Source organism: Trichomycterus rosablanca, chromosome 25 (genome assembly GCF_030014385.1).
Source record: "Trichomycterus rosablanca isolate fTriRos1 chromosome 25, fTriRos1.hap1, whole genome shotgun sequence".
NCBI classification, from domain to species: Eukaryota; Metazoa; Chordata; class Actinopteri; order Siluriformes; family Trichomycteridae; genus Trichomycterus; species Trichomycterus rosablanca.
This window is the reverse complement of record NC_086012.1, coordinates 6,965,530-6,971,529: the sequence shown is the minus strand read 5'-3', so window position 1 is coordinate 6,971,529 and position 6,000 is coordinate 6,965,530.

Here is a 6,000-nt window from a genome sequence, read left to right as displayed (position 1 = left end):
CCTTTTTGTACCACTCAAAGAAGCTTTAAGGGGAAGAAGATTTTCATGTGATAACTTTTTTTAAAGTCGACTTTTTTTTCGACTTTAATCTCGTAATTATTTTGACTTTATTCTCGTAATTATTTCGACTTTATTTTCGTAATTATTTCTACTTTAATCTCGTAATTATTTCGGCTTTAATCTCGTAATTATTTCAACTTTAATCTTGAAATCGGAATTTATACGACTGTATTCTCGTAATTATTTTGACTTTAATCTCGAAATCGAAATTTATACGACTTTATTCTCGTAATTATTTCGACTTTATTCTTGTAATTATTTCGACTTTAATCTCGAAATCTAAACTTATACGACTTAATTCTCGTAATTATTTCAACTTTAATCTCGAAATTATTTTGACTTTAATCTCATAATTATTTTGACTTTAATCTTGTAATTATTTCGACTTAAATCTCGTAATTATTTCAACTTTATTCTCGTAATTATTTCAACTTTAATCTCGTAATTATTTCGACTTTAATCTCGTAATTATTTCGACTTTAATCTCGAAATCGAAACTTATACGACTTTATTCTCGTAATTATTTCGACTTTAATCTCGAAATCGAAATTTATACGACTTTATTCTCGTAATTATTTTGACTTTAATCTAGTAATCATTTCCACTTTATTCTCGTAATTAATTTGATTTTAATCGTAATTATTTCGACTTTAATCTTGTAATTATTTCGACTTTAATCTCGTAATTATTTTGTCTTTAATCTCGTAATTATTTAATCTCGTAATTATTTAGACTTTAATCTCATAATTATTTCGACTTTAATCTCGTAATTATTTCGACTTTAATCTCGTAAATATTTCGACTTTAATCTCGTAATTATTTTGACTTTAATCTCATAATTATTTTGACTTTAATCTCGTAATTATTTCGACTTTAATCTCGTAATTATTTCGACTTTAATCTCGTAATTATATTGACTTTAATCTCGTAATTTTTTCGACTTTAATCTCATAATTATTTCGACTTTATTTTCGTAATTATTTCGACTTTAATCTCGTAATTATTTCGACTTTAATCTCGTAATTATTTCGACTTTATTCTTGTAATTATTTCGACTTTATTCTCAAAATCAAAACTTATACGACTTAGTTCTCAAAATCGAAAAAAAAAAAAAAAAAAATTCTTCAAAGTGGCCCTAATACGCCGTCGTAGTAACTTGTGGGACGTCTGATTCGAAACTTTTAGGACTGAGAGAGACACAAAAACACACCTTGCTTTTCAGTTGAAATCTGTTTTGGTTTTTATTTTTTTTTTTTAATTCATTCATAACAGCAAGAGTCAAATAAAACAATAATAAATGTGCATAAAACATTTGAAAACATAGTACAAGGTCTTACAGCGTAAGAATGTAAGCAAAGTGGGCATGAGATTAGATGAGAAGCGTGAAGCGTTGATTAAAGCGGGTGCTTTCAGCAGGGAGGGACCACCCGTGGGGTCACCGGGTCAGACGCACTACAGTTAGTGTAGGGTCTGTACAGGGGTCTGGAGAGAGTGATGCTTTGGTTTATTAGCACTTGTTCAGCAGCTGTATGTGACTCAAAACTTCGAATGGAGATCAGAAGCTTTACATTACATTCATTGCGTTTGTTTCGTTTCGTTGGGTGACCTTTGCCTGCTGAAGGCACGGGTGCTAAGTGCGACTTGTGTAAGGCTGACGCTAGCATGTCCGGTCGTTTTTACCTCCATTTTTTTTGAGATTTCGAGTGATGTGATGTGAAGACACTGTTATCGTGAGAACTTGGTAGAATTAATCATGGAAGATTTTCTCTACATGCAGGAAACGACATCCAGAACTGAGTCAAATAATTTTTTCTTAGTTTTTTTTCTATTGTAAAGGTAGTTTGTTGTTTTTCTCCACAACAATAAGACATAATGCTAGCATGTATATGATTTGCTGCCTACTTCAGATTCCTGGCATGGATACAGCTGACGTTTTGGAAATGTACAGACATTTAATTGACATTCATTTAATATACATCCAGTGCATGTATATACTCTAAATGTACACGCAATGTACAAAATAAACTGACGAAATTGATTGGGGGCACCCAGGTTGCGGAGTGGGATATTCCTCTAACACACCAGCGCCGAGATTCTAAACTCCTTGGCGTTGCCACTGGTTGGTTGGGCGCCATCATTTAAGTGATTATTTTTTACTCTTCTCAATTAATTGAGGGTCACTTGCCCCCCTCTTTGAGAACCACTGTATTAAAGGACAAATTAATGTAATCGAACAAGAAACAGCATCTGGGTGCCCAGGTGGTGCAACGGGATATTCCTCTATCTCGTTGCCACCGATCAGCTGGGCGCCATCTAGCGGGCATAATTGGCGGTGCCTGCAGCAGACAAGTTTCTGCTAGGGCGGGATGACTGGACTATGTGGGTGGGGTCTTCAAACGCAGTGCAAGTAGATGACCCTGATTAGTAGATAGAGAGGCGTCTGTGCAAAATGCATGATGCAGGGTCAATCGCTACAGACCTCCAAACTCAAGAACAGTGAGTAGAGAGCTTCATGGAATGAGCAGCTGCATCCAAGCCTTACATCACCAAGCGCGATGCAAAGCGTCGTATGCAGTGGTGTAAAGCACGCCGCCACTGGATTCTAGAGCAGTGGAGACGTGTTCTCTGGAGTGACGAATCACGCTTCTCCGTCTGGCAATTTGATGGATGAGTCTGGGTTTGGCGGTTGTCAGGAGAACGGTACTTTGGGAGGGGGGATTATGGTGTGGGGTTGTTTTTCAGGAGTCGGGCTCGGCCCCTTAGTTCCAGTGAAAGGAACTCTTAATGCTTCAGCATACCAAGAGATTTTGGACAGTTTCATGCTCCCAACTTTGTGGGAACAGTTTGGGGATGGCCCCTTCCTGTTCCCAACATGACCGCGCACCAGTGCACAAAGCAAGGTCCTTAAAGACGTGGATGAGCGAGTTTGGTGTGTCAACCCGATAGAACACCTTTGGGATGAATTAGAGCGGAGAGTGTCTGACGTCACAAAGGCGCTTCTGGAAGAATGGTCAAACATTCCCATAAACACACTCCTAAACCTTGTGGAAAGCCTTCCCAGAAGAGTTGGGACGACATCATATTAAAATCTCTGGATGAAGAATGAGACGTCACTCAAGTTCTTATGCGTGTGAAGGCAGACGAGCGAATACTATTGGCAATATAGTGTACATACACTGGAAGTCTTCCAATTCTAGCAGAAGGACACGTTGTACATAGTGACTTTCCAAAACGTCAGCACTGAGGTATGAATGACAGGCAGCACGTATGATTAAGGCGAAGCGATGCTCAGCTATTATTCTTTTTTTTTTTTTCTTTAAAGTGATCGTTTGAAGTCATAATAAAAGGAGCTGTGCCACCTTTGCAAGCAAATTCAGTTTAGCTGGTCTATTCATCTAATATTCCTTAAATTATCCTAACAAAATTTCTCATAGAATCTTTTATTATTCAAAATAAGTTCTCAATATTATACATGTTTACTTTTTTTTTTTTCCTTGTTTTATATCGACTATGTACACAAGTGCAAAATTCGACCTTCGTTCCTCGGGTCCTGGCTCTCTCTATCTCTCTTTAACTCTCTCTTATGCAGCCTACAATGTATTCTAAGTAAATATTAATCTAAGTATAGATTTAAAATCCTCTCTCTCTCTTTATATATATATATATATATATATATATTGTATATCGTTGCTCATTTTTGGCCTGGCGATCAGGGATATATTTCGGAATATCAAAATACAATTTTGAAATGGATACAGTTTGCCTGCACATGATCCGTAAGGTTAAAAAAAAACAAAATCTTGATCTGTTACATAGAAAGTAAAATTTGTTAAATTAATATATACTGATTTTCACCTCAAACCAATTTAAAGAGAAGAGAGAAAAATGATAAACGCTCAAACATGTACAACATTTTCCTAAAAACTGACTAGAACAGACAGACGGGGGGAACATCAACCCCCGAAAACAAATGTACAAATCTAAAAAATGAGCAAATACAAAAGTGAGAATACAAAACAACCAAAAATGAATTACACAAACTTAACATGCAATGTATCATCGATTATATCCGACGTGATGAAGTAAACAAGAGCGGTATGTGTTAAACTGATTAAGATATAAAATATGCATAAAGAATAAAACGTTTATGAGTGAATGAACGAGTAGGTGAGCACGCTACTATAAACTAAAAACTAAAATCTAAAATCTAAAGTCTTAAATCTAAAATCTAAGGCCTCGGTGAAGGAACAGCAGTAACACCGGGGCTGGGATCAATCAATTCTATGTACAGATACACCGATCAGCCATGACATTAAAACCACCTCCTTGTTTCTACAATTACTGACTGTAGTCCATCTGTTTCTCTGCATGCTTTGTTAGCCCCCTTTCACCCTGTTCTTCGATGCTCAGGACCCCCACAGGACAACCACAGAGCAGGTATTATTTAGGTGGTGGATCATTCTCAGCACTGCAGTGACACTGACATGGTGGTGGTGTGTTAGTGTGTGTTGTGCTGGTATGAGTGGATCAGACAGCAGCGCTGCTGGAGTTTTTAAATACTGTGTCCACTCACTGTCCACTCTATTAGATACTCCTACCTATTTGGGCCACCTTGTAGATGTAAAGTCAGAGATGATCGGTCATCTATTGCTGCTGTTCGGTTTGGTCATGTTTGAGATCTTCATCAGTGGTCACAGGATGCTGCCCACGGGGCGCTGTTGGCTGGATATATTTGGTTGGTGGACTATTCTCAGTCCAGCAGTGACTCCATCAGCGGCCGCTCAAGTGGCGCAGCGGTAAAATACGCTAGCACACCAAAGCTGGGTTTTCGAATACATCTGGGCGGCTGCATTTACAACAATTGGCTATTGTTCATAGGGTTAGGGGCAAGCCAGATCATGGGTCCTATTAACTGGTGCAGTTACGACCCCTGCTGGCTGATTGATGGCGCCTAAACAGAGCTGAGGACTAATGCTGATCAGGGTGTGGCTCTCCGTGCACAGTGCTGATCGGTATATATGAATTCGACTCGTGCAGGTGAAAAAATGCAATCTGTACTGAGCATGTGTCGGAGGGGGCGTGTGTCAGTTGAGAAGTGTCCTGAGTCAGCGGCTCCAGCAGCGTTGCTGTGTCTTATCTACTCATACCAGCACAACACACACTAACACACCACCACCATGTCAGTGTCACTGCAGTGCTGAGAGTGACCCACCACCCAAATAATACCTGCTCTGTAGTGGTCCTGGGAGAGTCCTGACCATTGAAGAACAGCATGAAAGGGGGCTAACAAAGCATGCAGAGAAACAGACGGACTACAGTCAGTAATTGTAGAACTACAAAGTGCTCCTATATGGTAAGTGGAGCTGATAAAATGGACAGTGAGTGTTTTAATGTTATGGCTGATCAGTGTACATTTTGAATTATGAATTGAATTGATCCCAACCTTAATCCACACAATCCTGCATTCCAAAGTAGACTTGAGACATTTCGTTTCTACCGATCTAGATTAACTGGGAGGCTAGAATTTCTACTTCAGTCCCATTCTTCAGAAAATTAGAAATAGCTTTATTCCCAGACCATCATATCTCTCACTATAGACTCTAAACCCACAAATATCTATATATATATAAAAACCTTTGGCACAACTGAAACTAAACATGATCTTTTTTGGCTGTACATAGGCTAAAGGCGGTTTGAAATGTTTAGAAATGATAAAATACCACACGCATGGCACAGAATCTGTACGCAAGAAAACTGAACCAAATAAATCTGCTCTTCCCATATACATAAAAAACAAAAATCAACATCAATATTCAAATCTGTAACTAATCAACAAGGTCGAACGAGTTTCTTATTCCAAGCTCTGATAGCGCTTTTCCACCAAATGAACTCTGGTTCTTGAACCGGTTCTGTTCAGGTTTCTTCGAACCTTGGTGCTTT